General features: G+C 34.3%; 1 pseudogene; it reads right to left on the bottom strand.

Moving 5' to 3' along the window:
- LOC101684566 overlaps positions 1-25,998 on the bottom strand; it is a 141,508-nt pseudogene that overhangs the window by 77,374 nt on the left and 38,136 nt on the right.

Raw genomic sequence — 25,998 nt, 5'->3', positions numbered from 1 at the left:
ACCTCATGAAAATGATAGTTCTAAGTAATTCAACCGCAGCACAACTATCACGTTTCTACTTGATAGCAGAGAGAGAAAATAAAAAGTGGATAGTCACCAGAGAAAATCTCTGTTATAAAAATCCCTTCATTTTATCATTCGACAAAACTATGTTGTAATAAAAAAATCTGCCAGGTTAAATACTTCACAGAATTCTTTTAAGTTTTGGCACTGTGTTGGGATTCTACTTCCACATATAAAGTTAGTTTTGTTTTCACTAGTTGTATGTGTCTCCAGAGATAAACTTAGAAATAAAAACAATTTCTAAAGACCCTCACTTGACTGGCTCCTATATTGAGCTAAAATATTAAGCACTTTCAAAACATATATTTATACTTTTATTTGAATATTTTTGGAGGCAAGGGACAGAACTCTGAGGAAGTTGACAATATATCATTAAGGCTTCTAACACAGTAGAGCCTCATTATTCACAGATCTCGTATCCGTGAATTCACCTACTAGCCTAAATTTATTTATAACTCCAAAATCAATACTTGGGGCACCTTTATGATCATTTGTGGGTATACACAGACTGGCAAAAAATTTTAAATTGCCTGATGTTTAATGTCCCTAACTGAAGTCCAACAAGGCAACACTCGGCCTTCTTGTTTTAGCTTTCATTCTATAAATAAATGTCTTTCTCACAATCTATTTAGTGCCACAATTTTCACATTTTTTTGTGCACTGTGTTGGTGATTTCACTGTTTTAAATGACCATGAAGCATATTGGTAACCTGCCACCTAGTGCTATTAAGCACAAATAAACTGAGGTGCTTCACAGAAAAAATAATAAAAGTCTTCTTGTGAGACCCTTTAGATGTGTATCAGTGGGTCATATAATTGGGAATGATTCTTGACACTATCTTGGAGGTTTAGAGATAAAGTTTCCTAAAGGAATTGTTGAAGTAGACTTACAGGATTCTGGTCAGACTTGTCAGGGTAGGAGGTCGGTCAGGCTAGGATTGTCCTTAGCAAAATCTCAAAGTGAGGGCAGTTAAGTCCCCAGGGGAGAGCCACTCTGTCTGTTTCAAGGGCTTGTCAATAGGTGAGGAATTTTAATGATTTTCTTCTCTCTCTGTTTCCCACATCAGCTAACCTTGAGGTGGGATGGCCTTAGTTTTCTCGGCCTTCACATATAAGCTTCCTTCAGGCATGATTATAGCACTAATGGCCCTGAGTTTGACACTAATAAATCAGCAATATATATTAAATAAGGTGTCTTTAAACAGACACACACAAAACAAGGTTCGATACTGATTAGTTGATGAACATGGTGCCATAGGAGGAACTTAACTCTGAATTTCCTATAGAAGCCATGATTCAATATTTACTAATTCAGGGTTCTTGGTGACTTCATAGAATAAAACTTCCATGAGTCACGATAATTGACCGTGTTTGGCAAAAAGGAACAACCAAAAATCATATTAAGATATTTCAAAATCTATTTGAGTTGGTAAGACTTGATTTGGGGGAAGATCTGACACTGAAGGATTACAGGATAACAGAGAGCTCAACTTGCCATCCTTCTTTTCCTCAATTCCATCCTTTCTTTCCTCCTTTCCTTACAAAAGAATTCATAGACTGATCAACAGAAATTCTTAGGATAATGAGAGGCCAAGAAGTTCCAATAAATGAAATTATTCTTAAGTATAAAACACTCCTAGTATCATTCATTCCCACATCAGCTCCCCCTTTCCCAGGGGAGAAGGTTCTAAGAGTTTAGTCTTCCACCAGGTGGAATCAAAAAATGTGGTAAGAGGACTCTTACCACATGCTCTGGAGCCATTTCATTGCATTGTAAAAAACGACTTATATAACAAAATTCTGATTGCATGGTGGTACCATAAAGGTCTACTGATGACTATAGAAAAAGTTGGCAATCACTACAGAAAAATGATTGCATTTAGAACTTTAACACAGAGGCTTATTTACAGTATATTTTGATCTACAATGTAATGTGCCATAAAACAGAGATAACTCTGTAACCGTCCAGAATTGGTTAGAAGAATCTTTCCACTTGCTAACTTGCTGTTCAATAAAGTAACAGCCATAATAAGTAAACTTCTATTCCTTTCAATTTAGGAAAAAAAATTAGTCAATAAAATATAAGCCTTCCCTTTGTGATACAACAGAATTGAGTAAAGAGTATCATAACATAGCTAAAGTTATTCCCCTGGAGGAAAAAAAAAAAAGGACACAGACTAGGACTATTGTATTTCAATGGAAATCCATCATGTCCATCACATATTAATGAAACTTGCAGTTTACCTAGATCTTTAATATGGCAGCCAATATCACAGAGACTATATGATAATACCTTCCTCTGGGTTCAAGGATGAGAGAATTAGAGAAATTAGTGGTGATGTTGCTTCCTTTTCATTCACATCAACCCAATATAAAATTCTGTTTTCCTTTCTTAAGTATAAGGTATATTGAAACCAAACAAACAGATAAAAAAAAAACTCCTCAATTCCATCTCAAATATGTAATTGGGCCAGAGAGGATTTACATAATTTAGCCCCAAAAGCACTTGTGATGCCCATTTTTCAATGTACAGTTTAGTACAGATTGGAGCAACTTCTCAAATGGAGAAAATTATTATATTGATCAAAAAGAAATCTGTCTGGGGGCACCTGGATGGCTCAGTGGGTTAGGCCGCTGCCTTCGGCTCAGGTCATGATCTCGGGGTCCCGGGATCGAGTCCTGCATCAGGCTCTCTGCTCGGCGGGGAACCTGCTTCCTCCTCTCTCTCTCTCTCTCTGCTTGCCTCTCTGCCTACTTGTGATCTCTCTCTGTCAAATAGATAAAATCTTGAAAAAAAAAAAAAAACGAAAGAAATCTGTCCAACCATTACTCTCTTTTAACTGGATAGGAATTTTGATATTAGTAGATTAGAAGACCAATAAAATTTAGAAAGAAATTTGTTTATTAAATCAATTAAAATATTATTAGTAAGAAAGTTAAATTGAATGTACTTATAAATATTCAGTAGATAAAAATCTCTTCTTATATATTGTGATTTTGGGGGTAAAATTTAATGGAAAATAGTGAATTGAATACAGACATCATTCCCTCAGTGAACTGTAGTGATGACTCTGTGGTACAGCAGTGATCTTGTAAATGTGGGACTATTTCTCCACAATCTATTCAGTTCCAGGGGTATATTTGCTTATACTTACACTGTACAGTTTTAATTGTTATATCTGAATATATAATTATCCTACTTTGGTTCTACTTCTTCAAGATGGTCATTTTGCCCCTTGAGTTTACATATAAATTTTTAAATTGACTTTTCCATTTAACTAAGGTATAAATAGTCTTCTGTAGTTTTTATTACAATTGTTTAGAATTTATATTTTGATTTTGAGACATTTGGAATATTATACAATTCAGTGTTACTACCCATGAAAATGAAATATTCCTTTATTTATATGGTCTTTAAAAGTTTCTCTCAGGAATATTTTGTGGTTTTAACATATGCTATTCACTTTAGCCCTAAGTCTTGATATTTTTTGATATAATAATTGGTATTTTTAAAATAGGACTTTCTATTGTTTATTATAATAGAGAGAACACATTTAACTTTTTACATTGTTCTTGTATCCATAAATCTTATAAATTCAAGTTTTACTCTTTAAATTTTCTATAGCTTCTTTTAGTTTTCTTTATATATAGAATCATGTCTTCTGCAAAGAATGACAAGTTTATTCAATTCTTTCTAAACTTCTTATCTTGTCAAAATGCAATGACTAGAACTTTCAATATAATTTTGGATAGAAGTAGGAAGAGTGGACATTCCTACCTAATTTATATCTAATTTATTACCTCAGAGAAAACTTACTATTTCACTGTTATGTTGGAAATTTTCCATAGAATTTTGTAGGTAGACCCCTTGGAAGGAACTAGGTAGAGGAAATATTCTGGGATTCACTTTTCTCCCAATTCCCTGGAGGGTAGGTAATGCACAATAAACAGTATTACAAAGATAAACATATCCTGTAAAGTTGGTTCCATACTCCATATTGTAAACTAAACTATTATTTATAAATTCATGATACATAGATCCCTGTGGAATATCATTTAAGCTCTAAATCTCTGAGATATAAATTAGAGATGTTTCATAGTCTAAATAATAATTCCTGCTCTGAGGGGTGCCCATTAAAATTACTTAATACATGAAGTTACTCTTTCTCTTTGATCTGAGCCACTTCATTGCTTGTATCCTTGAGAATTTTTGGTACTAAAGTTTTTGATTAATATGAGTATGCTCGGATAATCCTCTTTTGCTTCACATTAAAATGGCTGACAAAAAGTGTTTGACTGTCATAAGCTGATACATTTTACCATAAATTACTTTTACTGCCTCTTCTGAGATAATCATATGGGTTTCCTTCTATATTCTGCTAATGAGGTGATTTACAGTGAGTGGTCTCTAAATGTTAAATTGACTTTATATTACTGGAGTAAGTCACAACAGTTGTAATATGTGTGCGTTTGTGTGTTTCATTGTAGTTTGATCAATCTTTGTCTCAACTGACATAAGTAATTTGTTAATATTTAATGTAATAACTAATATATTTGGCTTTATATCTGGGTTTAAATTTACTATTTTATCCTTTGTTTTCTATGTCCATATTTTCTCTTCTTTTTTTCTTTCCTTATTTTGGATTAATCAAGTTATTGTGATCATCATCATCACTGTTGTTATTTCATTTTTGTCCCTCTGTGAGCTTCTAGTTTTACAACTTTTTATTATTCCTTTGGTGGCTGCTGTAGATATTTCAGAATACAACCTTTAACTTATTAATTTAAATGAATAATTTTAACACTTCTCATACAATGTAAGAGTATTATACTTTATATAATTTCTGCCTTATTGCTATTATTGTCATATATTTTAATTATATTTGTGTTTTAAACTCAGAAAAAAACATACTGTTAGTATCTGAAAGAGCCAATACTCATTTTGAGTTAACCCTGTATTTACTTTTGCTGTTTTCATTCCTTACTACATTTCGATGTTTCTTGTAAGGCTCATTTTCTTAACTGAAAAAATAAAAATCCCTTTAAAATTTAATACAATCAGGTCTTCTGGCCTGATACTCTTTCAGTTGTTCTTTGTGTGAAAATAGAATTAAAGGTTAGATACTATTTAAGTGTCTTAAATATGTGATTCCATTATCTTCTACCTTGAATAGTCTGTTATTAGTCTTATTTTACTTCTTTGAAAGTAATACTTCAGTTTTTCTCTAGCTGTTTTTAAGATTTTCTGTCTTTGGCTGTCACTAATAAATTCTGGATGCCTAAATATTGTTTTCTTCCTATTTATCCTGCTTAGGGTTTACACCAGTATCTATGGATTGATGTAACTTATCACTATTAAAATTTATTTTTCAGTATTTATTAAATATTGATTCTGTCAAATTATCTCTCTCTTTCTTCTTCTATGATTTCAAATGTAAATTAGAAATATTTATGAAGTCTCATGTATGTCATTTTTAAAAATTTTGTTTCCTCATTTTTTTCTTGCTTAGATATTATAATCTAGAAATTCTTTACCAACTGAACTTTCACCTCTCTATTCTCTCCAGTCACATCTAATATGCTCTGGAGCTCCTTGATAAAATTCTTAATTTTTTAAATTAAAATTCTTAAATTAAATTAATTCTTAAATTAAAATTCTCTTTTTTATTTCTCTTTGCTTTTTAATTTTGGTCTTGTTTTTTGGTAAGGCTGGTAATTCTTTACTGAATATTTTTATTGGTATTCTTTATTTAATTCCTATAATATTGTGTAGGAAAAAATATTATAGAGATATTTAATGATATTATCTTCCTTTAGTATTAAATTTACTTCTGGCAGAAATAGAAATAAAAAGGAGATCACTTTGATCTAGTTGAGGCTTGATTTTAGCCTGTTATTAGACTGCACTATATCCAGTTCACACTATTAATGTTTATTCTTATTCCTAAGACACAGTAGTTACTGTTTCAGCAAAGCCCTCTGTTCTCAACTGAAGCCTGTGTTATTCATCAGGGCTTCTGTATTTCAGATGGTCCTGAAACTCAACTTATATATTACCAACATTGTGAGATAATTTATATATCTGATCATATCTTTATCCATATACCTGTTGCTTTCTACTTATTTTCTTATAGTTTCCCCTTGCATATGCAGAAAACAAATATGTTAGGGGAAATTGTGAACAGTATTTTTGCTCTCATTTCTATATGGTTTCCTTCCTCCTGAGATCTTTACCCCTGAAAATCCTGGATGTTTTGACTGCCCAGAAATCCATGTTCCTGTCCTCTATACCTAGTAAGAATGCTTCAGAACTTAAACAACATGCTTTTGGACTGACCATTAGGAATCATCATTTTCCTAAGGGAAAAGAATATATGAATAAGGAATCATTCATTGTATTTCTCTTCTCTCTAGCAGAGAAGAAATCCCTAGCTAGCTGCCTTAGTCAATCTCCTATGCATTGAAACAGTTATTTTATAGTTTGTATCCCACTGTCCTGATTAACCTTTGTGAAAGACCTAATATGATATAAACTGTTCTGTCATGGCTGGAAGCAGAAGCTATTATTATATTTTTACTATTAAATTTATCCTAAATAGTAACACAGCCAATAACCTCAGATTTAATAAAATTAAATAATAAAAGACTCACAGGGAAATCTACAAAAGGTGAAAATGATTACTTTATACTGATTTCCCAAATATCTAAATTAAATTGATGTTTCTGATTTGTTTGAAAGATATAGAACTAAGAGAGACCTAATTTTTACCAATATAATACCATGTCTATTTCAAAAAGTTCACATTATTGTAGCATTTACATTTGCTTGAAATATCCAAATGAGGTAAATATATATATAGACAGAACACAGATTAGTGGTTGGTTGCCAGACACTAAAGGGAGGATGAAGTGTGGTATAACTACTTAATGGGTCTGAAGTTTTATTTAGGGATGATGAAAGTGTTCTGAATTAGACAGATGTGATGGTTGCATAACACTGAGGATGTACTTAATATCACTGAATTATTCCTTTACAATGGTTAATTTTATGTTATGTGAACTTCGTCTCAAAAAAATTGTATATGGACATATACTAAAGCTGTTATTACTTTTAAAAAAATCTAAGTGGAGGTGAACCATGAGAGACTATGGACTCTGAAAAACAATCTCAGGGGTTTGAAGTGGCGGGGGGGGGGTGGGAGGTTGGGGTACCAGGTGGTGGGTATTATAGAGGGCACAGATTGCATGGAGCACTGGGTGTGGTGAAAAAAATAATGAATACTGTTATGCTGAAAATAAATAAAAAATAAATTTGAAAAAAAATCTAAGTGAGGGGCGCCTGGGTGGCTCAGTGGGTTAAAGCCTCTGCCTTCAGCTCAGGTCATGATCTCAGGGTCCTGGGATCAAGGCCCGCCTTGGGCTCTCTGCTCAGCGGGGAGCCTGCTTTCTCCTCTCTCTCTCCTCTCTCTCTCCTTTCTCTCTTTCTCTCTCTCTCTCTCTCTCTGCTTTCTCGTCTCTCTCTCGTAATCTCTGTCTGTCAAATAAATAAATAAAATCTTAAAACAAAACAAAACAAAACAAAAAAACAAAACTAAGTTAGTTCTCTTAGGAGTAATGATATATGACCAAAATCTGAAAAGCTACTATAATCCTAGAACCATAAGGAAAATTATACAGGAGAAATTTTTTAATAATTTGGTTTGGGGAAGAAAAGCAAAGATTAGCAGGGCAAGGTTTGTAGAAAAGACTTTTTGTGAAGAAAATAACAAGAGCAATATTAGCTTGCAACAGAACATTGGATTGGTACTGTGGGAAGCATAGAAAAATATCAATATTTAATATAATTCTAAACCTTCTTATCAGTACTTGCAACTCATTATAAAAGAACAGTTAAGTTTTCCCTTAATTCCCTGTTTAAGATACAAAATTTACAGGGGTGCCTGAGTGGCTCAATGGGTTAAGCCTCTGCCTTCAGATCAGGTCATGATCTCAGGGTCCTGGGATCAAGTCCCCCATCAGGCTCTCTGCTCAGAAGCAGGGAACCTGCTTCCCCCTCTGTCTCTCTGCCTGCCTCTCTGCCTACTTGTCATCCCTCTCTCTCTCTGTCAAATAAATAAAAAAAAAATCTTTAAAAAAAAAAGATACAAAATTTCCAGATTAAAAAGGGGATGGCATGTGTGGCTTTATCCATATGTAAGATGTCTTAGTAAAAACAAACAAACAAACAAAAACAAAAAACACACCAAAAAATGACAGTGGAAAAACCCAAGTGATGACTGAAAATATTCAGTCAACAACTTCCACAAGTTCCATACTCCATTTGCTATTCTCAAATTAAAACCCAGAAACTCACAATCTGGGCTTCCCCAATTACCTAGATTTTGTAAATACTAACATGATTTTTACATCTAAATGCATGCATGATCACACAGGCACACAAGCACAAAGCAGCAACATTTATTCCCACCGAACAACCTTCTAAGCACTATACAAAAGCACTACACTTCACTACTTTTGTCCAAGAAAAAATATTAAGTCAAACTAGCAACTGGCACAGATGAAGATAAAACAGTCAATCCAGAGACAACGTATGAGAAGATTTAGGTTAACTCCCTAGAGAATTAAGCAAGATCAATTTCAGGCTTCTGCAGAATGCATTAGAAATATGTCAGCCATCAGCAGATGCTTTCAAAAGGAAAAGATTGTTCAAAAATGAGGAATCTGTGTGATACTAAAAGGATGCCAAGTAATACCGGTATGTCCTGAAATTGCAGATACTACTTTTATCTCAAGGGTGGGAGCAACTGGCTTCCTAGAAGATCAGAGGTTTTATCAAAAGCATTGTTTGAAAATTATGGGGGAAAAAAGAGAACAGTACAACATATTAATGCTCACCATATGACAAACCATATGCCACCCACATTCCTCAAACCCTATTTCCAAGGAACATTGGTAGAAGAATTAATGGAGAATATTACAGTGCATTTTATTTAGAAAAATTTATAGAACCAAAATTTTAGTTGTCACTATAGTTAGGATATTCCAACAAGGCAGGGCTATTCTGATAATAATCTACTATATTAAGCATCTATTGAAAATTCTAAATATTTTAAGCCACAAAAAAACAGGGTTTGTCATGAATTTTAAGTTATAAAAGTGAGATTTCAAACTAAAGGAAAAGACCACCAGAAAACAAGTCATCTGCTTTGAGTCCTCATTTACTTCAAATTCTCACTGAAGAAAAAACAAAAATTAAATGTCAGAGAAAAGTCTGGAGTGCCAATCTAATCTAAGAAAGGGGACTAACAATTCATTTTTCAAACACTTGGAGTATTATATTAATTTTCCCTTGCTGTGTAAGAATTCACCACCAACTTGGTGGCTTAAAATGGCACCCATTTGCTCTCCTATAGTTTCTGTAGTATGAGTCCAGCTAAATGAGATTCTCTGCTTTCAGTCTTACAAGACTAAAATCAAGACGTCAGCTTGTCTCTATTCCTTTCTGAGCTTGTGGGTTTTTTCCAAGTTTATTCAGGTTTGCTACCTTCTTATCTTGAATCTCTGGCCTTCCCTATAAGTAGTTTATAAAATGTCAGCACAAGGCTGCCCCTTTCTTCTAGGTCAGCAGGACGGTATCTCTCTGCTTCACCTTCTTCTAAAGGGCTTGACTGATTAGTCAATATCACCCAGGTTAATCTCACTTTTGATTGACTCAGAGTGGACTGATTAATAATATTGTCGTAGAGTGATATCTCATTATATTTGCAGGTTTTACCCATTCTGAAGAGGAGGCAATTTCATAGACTGTGTATAACAGGGGGTGGTAATCCTGGAGGACACCAAAGAATTCTGCCAACCACAGATATTACCAAAGAGTAAAGGGCGGGTAAGACAACATTTAAGGAAGGATTGGCCAGTCTTGGATCCATCTATTTAAAATAAATAGAAAGAGTAACTAGTGGTATCCATTAAGAAATATAGGTTGGCATGTAAGGAACCACACAGGAGAATGCCTTGTGGGGAATCATCAAGATCTATATCATGTGCTAAAGCTCAAGTACATAGAGGGAGAGAGGATTCCCCAGGACAGGTCAGTTTTTACATGACATTGGGGCTCCATTAAGAGAGACAGGGCTGATGAAGATGGACTACTTGAACACTTCTTTCTTTGCTTAAGAACTGTCTTCCATCACCCCTACCATGACAATTCTAAGAACCCCAGAATTTTATGTCTTGTCTTTATCAACAATTTTCTTGCTTTAACCTGTACAATTACCCAGGCAAGGGAACGTGTAAAAGTGATGATCCATCTTTGATTGGTATATTATGCTGAGATCGAATGAGTGAATAAAGATGATTGCTTACTAGGGTTAACTCTAAAATTTCCTTGTTTAACATGTCTCTATAAATGTTTTATAGCGTAACATTTAGAAAGATTCATTTTCATACTAAGCCTTTTAAATGTGCCTGGCCCTTGAACAAGATAAGATACAATCAGGCATTTTAATTAACTGAATAAATAAACAGAATATCAGATCCCAATTTATAAATGTATTATTGGGGCTTACTTGAGAGAGAACTAAGATTTATAAGTAAACCTTATTTATATTAAAACCTTTCAATTGTTTCCCTTGGAAAGGAAAAAAAAAAAAGCTTTTTTTCAACCATCTTATAAATTCCCTTTAGAAAGCAACTATTTGAATTGTTAATCATTTCATTTTTGTTTACGAATACTTCTGTAGAAGAATTAAAATAATAGAAGGACAATATAATAATCTCCTATTGCTTATATCATCACATTATAGAAACATAACTATAGCTTGGAATTATTAAAAATAATCTACTTCAAATTTCTCATTTGCTATAAAAAAGTTAATATTTGAATAATGGTAAGCTTTTCAAATGAAGGCACTGAATAAGATTAGTGAAGATACAAAAATTCATATATCTAAATTATCTAAAGAAAGTAATCGTAAGATAAAATAAATTATCTAAAATCAATAAAATATCCTAAACATGTTGATTCCATCTTATCCTATAAGAATTATGATTTAATGGGGTGCCTACATGGCTCAGTCAGTCGGTTAAGCATCCACTTTTGGCTCAGGTCATGATCACAGGGTTCCTAGACTGAGTCCCAGAGTTGGGTTCCCTGCTCAGTGGAGTGTCTACTTCTCCCTCTCCCTCTGGTTCATGCTTTCCCCCTCTATCTCTTTCTCTCTCTCTCTCTCTCTCAGATAAATAAAATCTTTTAAAAATTATTTTTAAAAAGAATTATGATTTACTAATACCATTTGGATATGGTCTTGGGAAATGTGACACAGTGAAATGTTCACAGTAGTAAAGAAAACCCCAGCTTTTCCTAAGACTCTGCCAGTTTGGCCTTAGCATTCAATAGCTCTCATGAGCAAGAAGAAAATAAGAATAAGTAGAACAATTAGAAATCAGCACAATTCCAGCCTCTATGTAGTGGCATAAGTATGTATTCTGGGCAAACAAGTAAAATTTTGCCAAAGCATACCATTTCCCAGCCCTCTGGCCCCAGAGTTAATCCTGTCCAGTGCCTCAGAGGTGAGGCAGGGGCTGGGTTCTCAAAACCCTCTGGGTCTTGCTAAAGGAGTTGGGCTGTGAAAGGTCCTCTCATGAAATAGTATGGCTTGCAGTAATTTGACTGCATTTTGTGGAATGACAATACTGTAAGACCCAGATAGGGTCCCGGGCCACATTTCCTTTAATCCTCAAAGGTTATCTGACATCTTCCAGCAATGCTGTGGAGAGACCATCAGCATTTAAATTGGAAAGATTAGTCTTGACTTGATAGAAGGCTGTATTTCATTTTCATTTCATTTTCTAAATAAGAATCTGCAAGACTTAGACAAAGTCAACTCTTCTGAAGTATTAGATTCTTTTTTGTGGTTCTTTATTGAACTCCTTTTCAAAAGGCTGTTTGATTTCTAAGCCACAGTTTCTGTATGGTTGTTTTTACGTGCAATGATTTATCAGCTGCCATGTGCCCCTCCAATAAATTTAAAAACGGTTCCCCATAACAGGCAGAGCCTTACTTTTAACAGAAATAATTGAAAAGGCACCAGGGGCTCCTTGAGAGCTCCGACTGTGCCGCTGCAAGAACACCATTTCCTGAATCAAGTTAATAAGAGAGCAGCGTGAGAAACAGGTTCCAAGCAATAGAATTTTTTCAGGAGAACAAGTAGATATCAGGTAATATTTGGAGAGTACTCTGCTTCGGAAAAGTGGAAATATATTAAATGTCTTTCCCAACCAGGTCCAGTTGTTTACCAGCGTCATTTTAGGACTCCATCTGTTTGCTCATAATTCCAATTACTGTAGAACAGCTAATGCACTGCACACTGGAATCCCTTGTTTTATTATAGAGTGACAGTATTACCTGTCCTGACCAATCTCCTGTTAATCCATGCTGATCTATAGGGCACTGATAACTACCACCATCCGGGAACTGGGCTTCAAATAGCATTGCTATTACTTCAAAATACATGTATGTGCTTTTTTATGACTCTTTATTTCAGCAATTCAAGCAGGCAAGCATACATGATGATCTAAGTATGACAAGAATGAATCTGAATGAAAATGTAATGTTTAGTAACAAACAAAACAAGATAATGAGTTTGGTCTTGCATACTTAGCTATTTATGTAAAGAAAAATGTGCCCTTGAGTCCTCTGGTAATGGGGGAAGTAGGTATAAGCAAGACTCGGGGAGCACAGCTGCAGCTTGGGGATGCCTGGGTGGCTCAGTTGGTTAAGCATCCGGCTCTTGATTTAAGCTCAGGTCAGAACCTCTAGGTCAAGATCTCAGGGTCCTGAGATCAAGACCCACATCAGGCTTGGCACTGGGCATGGAATCCGCTTAAGATGCTCCTTCTCCCTCCCTCTCTACCCCTTCTTCACTGCTTGCATGCAACATGAGCATCAACAACAATAACAGAAAAAGTAAAATAAAAGGCTGCAGTTTGAACAGCAATTATTTTTATTGACTCGTGTATAAAATTACATAGATCATAATTTGTTGAAGACCATGCCTGGTACCACTTGCTCTGTCACTCTAGTTCTTCACGTCTCTTCCTTTCTCTCTACCTTCCCTTTCTCCCTTTATTTCCCTTTTCCTACCTATTTCACTGTAAAGCCTTATTACGGGGAGAGAAGATTGTAAAATGAAAAATCTTTGTGAGCGTGAAAATAGGATCCTTTTTCCTTCCTCAGGCTGAATTGTGACTTCAGAGTGGCTTAGTAGAAAAACCGAGGAATACCTTGTCCTAGTTTTCTAAGAAAATTGCTCTGGAATATTTTGTAAGACCAATTCATTAATAGTGGAGCTTATTAAGAGAAGACGTTGCTACCCTTAGTCCATATTCTTTTAAAAATACAAATGGAACAGCTTGTCTGGCTTTTTAGCCTATTTAATTTCTTAATTTATTTATTTAACCAGATAAAACTCTGGCTTTTTAGCCTGTTATTTATTTCCTCAGATAAAACTCTGGCTTTTTAGGTATGTATTTATTTATTTTACCAGATAAAACTGGTGAATTATAAAGTTTCTTTTTCTTTGCTAATCTGTTTCTGCACAACCTCAGAAAAAATGGCTTGCTGAGGATGTCATAATTATAACATGTCCACTGGGGCTCTGAAAACAAAAATTCCCCAATTATTTAATAGTAATCACCTCTGAAATTATACTATTTTACCCTGTTAAAGATGGTGCAAATGGAACAAATGTACATTTTATTTTAAATAGCTTTAAAAATTTTATTTTGCTTTTTAATTGATAAATTTTGAGTGCTTAATTCCTTAAAATGATGCCCTGGATATTTTGCCACTCCTAAATTACTCATGCAATTTTATGTACAAACAAGAAATAAAATGGATGACAAAAAGCTTATTTAAAAGACTCTAACTGACTTCTTAGATATGTAAATAGACAGCTGAATTAGTCTCTGACCATCACTATGATAAATGATACTCTCATATCAAAGTCTTCAGGTCAAGTAAACAAAATGCTGTTGGCTCCATTTGTTCTCTCATTTTGGCTTTTTTTTCATAAGCCACATGTCATATTATTTCAAGAAAAATTAAATCATTCTTTAGAATCTAAATTAACCAAGTTATAAACTGTATTTTGTCATGAATTTTCTAGGATTCTTATACAGATCTAAAAGTATTTTTTCATATTCACTTTTTAATCAGTTATATTTATTAACTTTTTGTTGGTAATAGTCTTTATCATAGCAATAACAACAACAAAATTTCTTTTCTTTTTCATACTTAGTTAAATGTCTGTGTATGCTATTTTTCTAAAAAGCTGTGCTTAAGCTCAAATTCTTAATAATCTTTTATTAGTTAAAACATTAGTACTAAAATGACCACTATTTGCATATTTCATATAGAATAGAACAGATATCTATAACATCTCATTTGAGTTTGATAACAAACACGTAAGAGGAGTAATTAGATATTATTATGACACCATTTTATGGATAAGAAAACAGATTATAAAAAGCAAATATTATTTTTCTTAAGGTTAGTGAGCTGAGAAATATCAGAAAAAGAACACAAATGCAGGTTTTGAGACTTTCAATACACACCACTCTCTGCTAAGATCTGGAGATGTAAAGGTGAATGAGGTATGTCTTGCCTTCTAGGACCCCACAATCTACCATCACAGAATTACGCTTAGTGTTCTCTGGGTGGGAACAAATAGTAGCTTTTAATTCATTTTGACCTGGTCTGGTAAGATTAGTAAAAATGATCATTTTAGTCTTGAAGACTGAATAGAAGTCTATCACCTAAAGTCTATAGAAATGTAATAAGAAGATTCCTTCCCCAAAGTAAAAACAACATGGTGTAGCAAGGGGAGTAGACCCAGTTTCAGAATAATGAAAGAGGTGTGAAACCAAAAGTGTCAGTGGACAGGCTGGAGAGCTAAGATAATTGAGGAGTCTGAGTGATTGGGTTTTTATGTGGCATGTTTCAAGTAACAACTGAAGGGTGTTCAGAAAAAAAGTGTGATATACAAAACTTTTAGATGGATTTCTGGCACCTATGTGAATATACTTGACTAAAATAAGCCTGGAGGTAGGGGGGTCCAGTTAATTGCTTATAACAATTATCCAGTAAGAGATGATAAAGGCCTAGAACTAGAATTGGATAGGAAAAATAAGTTTGAAGCAGTTAAGTGGTAGAAGTTCACAAATGATGGATTTGGGGATGGGAGACATGAAGACTTCAAGGTTGAAAGACTAAATGGAAGATAATGAGATCACTAACTGAATGGAGAAATCCATGAAAAACCAGTGTTAGAAAAGATGTGTAAAATTTGGAACAGAATTGGTGATGTTAAATAAGTTCTTGTGAACGCAGAACTTCAGAATAGCAGGTGAAAGATTCAGTATGTAGATCTGGAAGTCCCTTGAATATTTGTGAACATTAAAAAGGATAGTAAATTGTATCTTTCAACAACTGCATGCCACATGAAATGGGCAATGAACAGAAAAAAGAAATCTGAAGAACACCACAAATTAAGGATCAGAGGGAAAAAATGTTCAGAAAATAAAAAGAATAAATAATAGATGCCTGAGGCATGGTATCAGGAATAGTTTCAAGAATAAAGGGGGGATTAACAGCCACAAATGCATAAAGAGCTTCAATAACCACAAGTGATATTAGGATTTGGCAATGGCTAGAATTTTTTTTTTGTAAAAAATTTGATTCAAATTTGTTCTTTCGTTGAATCCTCTGGAATGCTTCTTTTCACTAGTACTACAGAATCATGATTGTTTTTCCTTTATTAATCCTCCATTTAAGGTGCAGAAAATGACAGTAGGAAGATGAGGATTCCCTGGCCCCCTCATTGTAGACTTTGGCCTTGGTAACCTCCATTCTCATTTTGTATCCTTGAGTGGAAGCATAATGCTCAGTAAACCTCTGACTGAAATTTTTAAAGCAAGCTAGTTCATCTCTGTATGAACTGAGAACTACATACATCAAAACATACTACTCCAAGTACTCCTCTTGACTTTTTTGTGGCAAGGTTCTCCCTGTGTTCACTTGTTCTCCTAGGAAGTGTTGCCATTCCATTAATACTTATTTCTGTTCTTGGTGGTTTGCATAGTACATATACACTATTCCTTTATTGAATGGAACCTAAAACTCCTCTTTGGAATGGAAGTCCCCCATCTTTCGAATCCTTGTGATAGGTGGAGCTCATAATTTCTGTTGAAGTTGACAGTTATAGCTACCTGCTTTCCCATTAACTCCTCCATTAACTACTTGCTTTCCCATTAACTCCTCCATTAACAACTTCCCTCTTTTCTCCCCTTCTCAGCTCAGTTCTGTATCACAGGAAACTACAACAGACTTCTGGAGAGGTTAGATCAATGGAAGACAGTGATGGGTGTTTGAAACAGGAGGATTGGAGAAGGTAGTCATGGTACTGGTCTCTCTCATTCTGTCTCGGGCAGCATGTGTTCCATGTCCTCCATGACTCTATCTCCTGGGACACATTCTCCCTCATGGCCCCAACATTCTCTAGGCATTTTCTAATTTATTTTTGGTTCCAACCAAATCTCCCTCTCTTCTGGGCTCTGGTGACACTCATTTCTGCTCTAGCCCCAGACGTATTAATAGCTTCCCCTTATTGCTAATCTCTGGATGGTTTTAACAGTCCTCCAGTTGGCTACTCAGCTCTTCCATAACCTACTACTGATCCACAATGTTTTAAGACCAAATGGTTTCTTGATCTTACAAACTAGACCTTGACGACCCCATTCAGCCTCCTTTGTAGCTGGGGTGCAGGTCTGTGTCTCAGGACTCATCATTGATAGGCACTTAATATGGACTTTGGAAAGGTTGCTATTGCCATGATAAAGAGAGAACTGGACCACAGAGAACACTTTCTGGTTGTCCTGTGGGTTTCAGTGTGGGTTACAGTGCTAGTGATGCTAGAGCAGGTGTCCACTGCCCCTTTTCATTACTGTCGGGGGTACAAGCTCCAATGTCCAGTGCTAAGTGGTAGCAGCAGCACTTTGGAAGTGTGGATGGAGCACTGTTATCTCCTAAGTTTCTCAGCCTTCTAGCAAATTCTATACAGGATGTCTTTGCCTAAGACAAGAGGATTATTTCTCTTGCTTGCCACTAAGAACACTGAGAGTTGTTGAATCCTAGGAGTTACAGTCTTAAATCCATTATAGAACAAGAAATGCTAGAAAGAGAGATTTGTAATGAATGAGCCTGATTATGGACTGCTCAGAGAGTTCCTGTGCAATTCTGCTTAACAATAATTCGTGAGTCCCAGATTTAGGGACAGCAATTTGGAATATTCTAGGTTGGAAGGTAAAGCAGGTATAGCACAGAAATGTCTGTAAATCTCTCCAGATACTAACTTAGATCTTCCCCTCAGTTTATAGCACTGTTTGCTTGGATTTGTGTATCTTCTTCCTAGGATATTTCAATGGAATCTTAGGAGATGGCTCAGCACTGCTCACTAGCCAAAAATGTCACCACAGTGCCCACTTCCTATAAGTCATGCTGTAATGGCTGTTTATTTGCCTGTCTCTGATGAGACAATGAGCTCCTTAAAAATAAACAGTATGCCACTTTGCTCCATATTTAAAGAGCCAGTAAAGTACAGGAAATATATTCAGCCAATATTTATTGAACAAGTGCATAGATTCCTGGGAACCAGACTCAGAACTAAAATTTTGTTCTGTTTCTGTGAATACAATCAGGGAATTTAGAACATTGTGTTTGGAGACAGTATACAATGTTATTTAGTTCCACTATTCTCCAACCTCCTCCAGATTTCCTCTCTCACATCTCTTCATTATGCTCCTCTGTGATTGTTCACTAAAATGTGATCTCCAGCAAAGCACCCTTGTAAAGCACTAGTTATTCCTTCTTCTACAGTACAATATCACTTTGCAGTTATGTTGATTATAAGAATTGCTGTATTGCACTGGAGTAATTTGTCCAATTGTCTGTAGCCTCATTAGACTTGGAACATTTCAATGATAAGAACCATGATAAAGAAACTACACTGACCCTTTGCATGATACCAGGGACATTAAAGGACCAAGGTTCTTTATAGATTACTTGGAAGGATTCAGTGAAGCTCATTTTTAATGCATGCAAAACTTCATGCAAACAACATGCACTTTTTCAAAGGAAAGGTCTATAGGTACTTGGAAATGCTTGTTGAACTTAATTTGATCAAACTATACATTAAGTATATTTTTAGCTTACAGTATTTTAATTTTTTGTAACACAAACTGCAATATGTTACAATATCATCAAATCTGAGATAGTGCTGTTTCCAGACACTCTTTTCATGAAATATAAAAAGTTGTTACATAGGAAGAAAAGGATAAATAAAGAGAAAATAATTTATTATCTAGAGAATGAGTGTTCTACTCCATCTCCTTTTTCTCCACTAGGCAACAGATTTCTCCACAGTCTCTGCTGAGATGTTACCTATTATGAAATAAGAAGGAAAAAAATAAGTAGTGTAAAAAAACAAGATATAACAGCTCTGACTTGACTCCATTGAGATACTAAAGTCGCATGAGTTAAATACTCAATTTACACTATGGAGTATTATGTCTCAATTTAAAAATATGTTGCTGATATTTCTCACCAGATTTTTTTCAGTCCAATATCCTTTATTTGAACTTCTTAGGGTCAAATAGGCTTTCAAATATTAGAATTTTCTAAATACTAAAAAGGTAACAAAATGCATTTACTATTACATATTAAACAGTATCCTAGCAGAATCTGGGGTAGCAGCCCAAAATCAAACACACTAATAATGCTATAGGAAACTCTATGCATATTCAGAGCAAGAAGGATAAATAAAGACTAAAAATAAACCAGTGTCATTCTAGTCAAATTTTGAAGCCAAATAAATTAAATTAGGTCATGTTTTGTTCCTAAAAAAAAAATAAGTTTCGAAATTATTTGGATTTTGGAATTAGAGACTTCTACTTATTTTTTCACAACCAGGCTCTTTAATATAAATTTTGCAGTTGACTTCTTCATCTTACACTGTATCCATTTAAAACTCACAAAGGAGCTTAGGAAAACTAATCATTGCCAAATTAATAGTAGGGGGAAAGTAATAGGTATAGGGAGTGTGGAGAAAAGAAACACAAGCATCTTAAAATATTATCTACTAAAATAACTTAAGAGTTTAGAATTTATATATAAATGTCACATATATTAACATAAATACATGTATGCAAACACCAAATGAGCAACAGCAAATACAGAAAATTAAAAGTTACTTAGGATGCAAATATGTGTTAAAGGCTGAATGAGAAAATATGGGGCAAAAATGGGATACGGAATGAGATTGTCCTGACTTCTTCCTGACTCATTCCTGATGCTTATACTTCCCATAAGGAGATACAAAGTACATTCATGAAGCAGTTAAGAAAATTAAAAGACTAAAACTTTATGTTTATAGTGGTATTTAGAAAATACCTGATCATGTGAAATTAGTGGTTAGATTGTCTTTGGCAGAAAGTTAAGGTGTAGTTTTATGGGTCAGACATTCTAGGTAAAGCTTTTTTGCCTTTGTTTTTAACAGGAAGACCTGCTCTTTAGAGACCTTTTCAAAATTTATTGGGAAGTGAGAAATATGCAATCTTAGCATCCTATTAAAAAGTAGTTTCAGATGACTAGCAACAGAATATACTTAAGATGAAAATTTAAAAACAAAAAGCATTCATGCCTATCAAACACTAGATATCAAAATGCTTTTTAAAAATATTCATAGAAAAAATATTCATAGCACTATAAACAGTAAGAACAGAAAGAGCATATTAAACAGGAACAGTAAGTAAACAGTAAGAACAGTAAGTAAAGAGTAAGAACAGTAAGAGCAAATTAATGAACACATAGGAACCTAGTTCTTCATTCATTAAAATAACCTAGTTCATTCATTATTAAGATAATGTGTGACATGTATCAATTATTGTCAGTTATAATTTATAATACAGATAAAATTTGCTTAGTCACATATTTAGAAATGAGGTTTACACAGGGGAAGGGAAGGGAAAACAAGATGAAAATAGAGAGGGAGGCAAACCATAAGAGACACTGAACTCTAAGAAACAAACTGAGGGTTGCTGGAGGGAAGATCAGTAGGGGGAAGGGATAACTGGGTGATGGGCATTAGGGAGGGCATGTAAGGAGCACTGGGTGTTATGCAACTGATGAACCACTCAACTCTAACTCTGAAACTAGTAATGCAGTATATGTTAACTTATTTGAATTTAAATAAAGAATGAAAAAGAAACAACAACCAAAAAAAAACAAAAAAAAAAGGAAATCAGGATCAGCAATAATGGTAATAATGTTGGTAATAATGCTCTTATGAAAGTATTTCAGAATCATAAATTATATATATATATAATAAAATGAATTATATATAAATAAATATACTAATATATATCCATTCCTCCATTATTTTCCTAAACTCAAACCAGCAGCTAATGCATGGGACATAATCAAATTCTACTTGCTCCTTACAGAGCAGGGACATATATCTGAGATGCTGGAAACCACATGTTCCACTGATCGACAGAATAGCCCCCCAAATATCCACTCTTCCCTGGAAATATCCCACCATATCCTTTTATCATGAGTTAGTAAAGGAAACCCCTCTGGGGGAACAGCAGTACCTATCAGCTCACTGATGTGATAGCTCGGGCAGTGACAGATGGCACATCAGGTTACACATTCTCAGAGTAACGTAATTATAATTGATGATTGTCACAGCTTTCACATTTTCTCCAGGGAATATTTCATTCCTCCTTTGACTTCTTTTCTTGTTTGCTCCTCTTTCTGTATTTTATTTTCTTTTAAAATTCTCTGACTTTCCATTTCTCCTTAATTCCATACCTCTTGCTCTGCCTGCCTGCCTTAGATGTCTGATCTAGAGCAGGTAGATTAGAAAGAGATTTTTAAATACAATAGTATCAGAAAATAAATGCAAGCATGTAGCCTCTTAAGGTATCAGGATGTTTGATTGAGAAATATTCTAAAATAATATGCATCTTACTAATTATTGTAATTATGCTATTGTAATTATGCTGTTTATTGTTAATTTATGCTGTTTATTATATACATTAATACATGTATAAATGTGTGAAAGACCTTAACTGAACTAGCGTTCACCACAAGAAAATATTAGTGAACACTTACTCATCTGACTTCCTTCATTGTTTTGGATAATAGTTCAGGTCAGTCATGTACTATTGATCCAGCTAATAAAAATTTCTATTAAAAAAAACAGTTGTATTGGGGTACCTGGGTGACTCAGTGGGTTGGGCCTCTGTCTTCAGCTCGGGTCATGGTCTCAGGGTCCTGGGATCGAGCCCCACATCAGGCTCTCTGCTCAGAGGAGAGCCTGCTTCCCCCTTTCTTTCTGCCTGCCTCTTTGCCTACTTGTGATCTCTCTGTCAAATAAATAAAAAAAAATCTTTAAAAAAGAAGCTGTATTAAATATTTTCCATTCTTGAAATAAAAATTAACACAGCAGAGATAAATAGAGACTCAAGGAAAAGAAAGGAAGGAATATGATGGCATTTATAAAGAAAAGAGTATCACTGCAATTGTTACTACATTTTATCATTTTAAAATCATAGTAAAATGCCACTGATGATACCACACCCATAAGTCTAGAAAACAGATATATTACAGAGCTTTTTGAAGTAAATTCATCTAATACTGAAACCTGTGAAAATTTCTCAGTGGGAATGGTTATATAGAAGTGGATGCTAAAGTGATTGCTCTCAACTTCCCTCCTTCTTCTCAACTTCTATATCGGTAACAATATACACATATACATACATAAAACATACATACAACATAAGGTGTCATTATACCACATTATAACATATCAAGAAGCCATTTTCTGTCAGTTAATGAAAACATATCATTGAATTTATCATTTTTTAAATATTTATTTCTTTGTTTGTTTGAGGAAAAAGGAGGCAGAGGAAGAGGGAGAATCTCAAGCAGACACTGCAGAGCACAAAGACTGACACAGAACTCAATCTCAAGACCGAGATCACCATCTGAGCAGAAACCAGGAATCGGTGGCTGAACTGATGGCACCACCCAGGAGCCCCTGTACTCATCATTTTTTATTAAAAAATGATTCATCTCTCTCCATAGAGTTTCTATATATTCCCATGAAATTTCTATGGAAAGAATTCAAGAATTTAACAGATGATTTGCTGATAAAAAATTGAAAAGAGAAGGTAAAATGTACTTTAAGAAGCATTAAAAAAAATACTAGTCCAAATTAATAGAGTAATTTCTATCTACTGTGATCAGATTCAACCACTTAAATAATTCTTAAGGATTAGTATCCTTAGGTAAACTCATAGTCCTTCTCTAAGAAAAAGGTTTGATGTTAGTGTGTATGGCTCACAGAAGAGTTTTCTAATGATTCAGAATTTGCATATAAATATGTGTAGTAGTATAATGCTTGGGAAAAGGGAAGGTGAAAATAGAAAAATGCCTACCAATATTCTTCTTGATACAAATATCCCTAGAATTACACATTTTCTTACAAAATGATAGATGATATGCATCTGAACTTTTGCCAACGTCTATAGGCAACTGAGGGGTACAACAGAGAAAATTTAAACTTAGTTTAATCCTGATTAGACTAATCATTTTGAGAGTTCAGTTGTGACCGATGCTATGTAGATTCCACACAAGCACATGAAAATGAAATGATGTGGGATATGTAGATGAATTGTCATGAGAAAGCCCAGTGTGTGGGGGGGAAGATCAGTCTTAATAAACGCTAACCCCAAAGGGGGGAAATTAGGTGCAAACACAAACCTTCAGGTATTTGGACAAGCTACAGGTCAAAGGTAATGATATGTTAGATGAATGTAAATAGCATTACTATGAGTAAGCAAATTTTATCCATTTAGCATAGGATTTTGAAGTCATAAAAAATGTACCTACAATACAATAGGTACTGTCAGGGACGCCTGGGTGGCTCAGTTGGTTGGACGACTGCCTTAGGCTCAGGTCATGATCCCGGAGTCCCGGGATCGAGTCCCGCATCGGGCTCCCAGCTCCATGGGGAGTCTGCTTCTCCCTCTGACCTCCTCGCTCGTGCTCTCTCTCACTCTCTCTCTCTCTCTCGAATAAATAAATAAAATCTTAAAAAAAAAAAAACCAAAAACAATAGGTACTGTCATTCCTGGATATAATTACTCCTGATAATATAGAAAGTGAACTGAAATTTTCAATTAGAATTTGTTGAAGCATGTTTCATGCTTATGTAACAGACATGTTATGTAACAGACAAACTACAGTTGATCCCTGAACAATACAAGGGTTAGGGCGACTGACCCATTTGCAGTGAAATCTCCACATATAACTTCTATATCGGTAACTTACCGATAACATAAACAACTGATTAACACATATTTTGTATATCTATCTATTACATACTACATCCTTATAATAAAGTGAGCTAAAGAAAATGTTAAGAAAATCATAAGAGAAAATACATTTACAGTATTTATAGTGCTATATTTATAGAAATATATATATGTGCTGTATTTATAGAAAAAAATCCAAATATAAGTGGACCTATGTAGTTCAAATCTATATTGTTCAAGCATCAACTGTAGTATCTTTTCTTTTAATCTCTCAGCTGAACTCAAAATCCATGTACTTACACATTATGTTCCACTAAAAACCTATGCCCCTTCCTCTGCTTTTCCATATACCTTAAATATTCACTTCCACTTTGGGCATTATCTTTGTGGACCACAACCCCATACCACTCCCTATATTCCCTTTTAGCAAATTCTGCCCTGTCTTATATATCTATACCAAATGTTCAAAGTTTAAAGTTTTCCATAGGTTTATATTATAGTAACTAGAGAAGAATATTCAAGATTGAACATCTGAAAAACTACACAGTTTCTAAAAATAACAAAGTTCATAAATGAAGCTAGTTCATTATTTCCTTCCTTCTCCAACAGAATCTTAATTTGTCTTGGAGCTACTCCCACACAGCACGTTTCTTTCTCTTCACTCACAGATGTTGCATAGTTTTCCCTATATCCCTAGGTTCTCACCGACTTCTCATATTCTCCCCCTTTTAGGACCAATACATTTCAAGGTTTGTTAACAGATATCAAAGATATAAATGATAATTCCACATTTGGATTAAAGATCTTATTAATTCCAGCATTACTTTTTGCAGGAAGGACAGACTTTTAAGGTCATTTCAGCAAATATCTTCTGATTCTTTTCATAAAGAAGAGCAGAAAAACTGCTCTCTGGTGTAATCTAATCACTAGAACTTCTATATTCTTCATTGTCATCAGAAAGACCATGGGGGGGATGATATATTACATTCCCATGACTTATTTGTTTCATAACTTTAAGTTTGTACCTTTTAACATCCTTTGCTAATTTTGCCCACCCCTCCACCTCATGCCTCTGGCAACAAACAATCTGTTCTCTGTACCTATGAGTATGAGCTTAATTTTTTTTTAAAGATTTTCCCATATAAGTGAGATCATACAGTATTTTTCTTTCTCTGACTTATTTTACTTAGTATAATACCCTTAAGGTTCATCCATATTTTCACAAATGGCAAGATTTCATTCTTTCTTATGGCTGGATATTACTTCATTACATATGTATACCAAATCTTTATCTATTCATCCATCAATGGACAGGTATTTCCATATCTTGATTATTATAAATAATGCTGCAGTGAACATGGTGGTGCATAATTACCAGAACTTTTGTTTTCCTCATTGTCATCAGAATGACCATTTAACAAACCTGAGCTTAGCTAAAATTTTTTAAGTATGGAAAAGAAAAAAAATTACAAAGTTGGAAGCAACCAAAAATAAAAAAAAGGCATTATTAACTTTATAAAACTCAAATGAGAAAAGAAAATATGAAAATTTTCATATTCTGAAATTTTTCACATTTAAAAAACAATCTCTCTATCATAATCAGATATGCCAGTAAAGTTTAAATATCATTGTTTTCACTTATAACTGGATATTAATCCTTCTAAAGAGTCTCTCAATTTTTTCCATTTCGTAGTATCATTTAAGGTTATTAAGTTAAAGTCACTCTGCTACATGTAATTGCTTAATAACAGAGATTATTAAAATATGGGATAACTCATGCTCTTTAGAAGTGTAAGGAACAAACAAAAAGAAGAACAGGATAAAGTTTGCTTAAAACATGAAAGAGTTGGAAATTATGAAGTGACTTGTAAGGGATTTTAAATCATACTATAAAAGGGAGCCTGGATTTAAGAAAAAAATCCAAACTAGTTATCCTATTAGAGACACAATACAGGATAAAGTTGAAGATAGGGCAAATATTTTATTCATAGCATGCTAACTAAAATTTTAAAAGCTGAAGTAATATCCACATGCTTCAAAGGTAAATATTAATGAATAAAATAAATTTTCATACTGGTAAATGGGGAAAAAAATGTATAGTAGCAAATCAGCCTAGGTTTTTGTTGTTGCTCTTTCCTTCTCTTTGCTCTGTGATTTCAATAAAATTAGAACTATCTGAGCATTTATTTTCCTTAGGCTCATATTTTATGACAGTTGCTAAGTGAAGCTTCGCAGCAGCTCTCAGTTCACAGCCCCCTCCATCACACCAGTGTACCTACAAGTCTTTCTTTTCCTCACCCATGGGTAAAATATCACTTTTTACTGGACCAACATGGCAATTTGTTAATAGCTTCCTATTGTACTTTCTGTACCACTTTTTTTTTTTTAAAGATTTTATTTATTTATTTGACAGAGAGAGATCACAGGTAGGTAGAGAGACTGGCAGAGAGAGAGAGAGAGAGAGTGGGAAGCAGGCTCCCTGCTGAGCAGAGAGCC

Source organism: Mustela putorius, unplaced genomic scaffold (assembly GCF_011764305.1).
Source record: "Mustela putorius furo isolate JIRA1106 unplaced genomic scaffold, ASM1176430v1.1 tig00003845_pilon_pilon_pilon, whole genome shotgun sequence".
In the NCBI taxonomy this organism is placed as follows: domain Eukaryota; kingdom Metazoa; phylum Chordata; class Mammalia; order Carnivora; family Mustelidae; genus Mustela; species Mustela putorius.
This window is presented reverse-complemented; position numbering and strand designations above follow the sequence as displayed.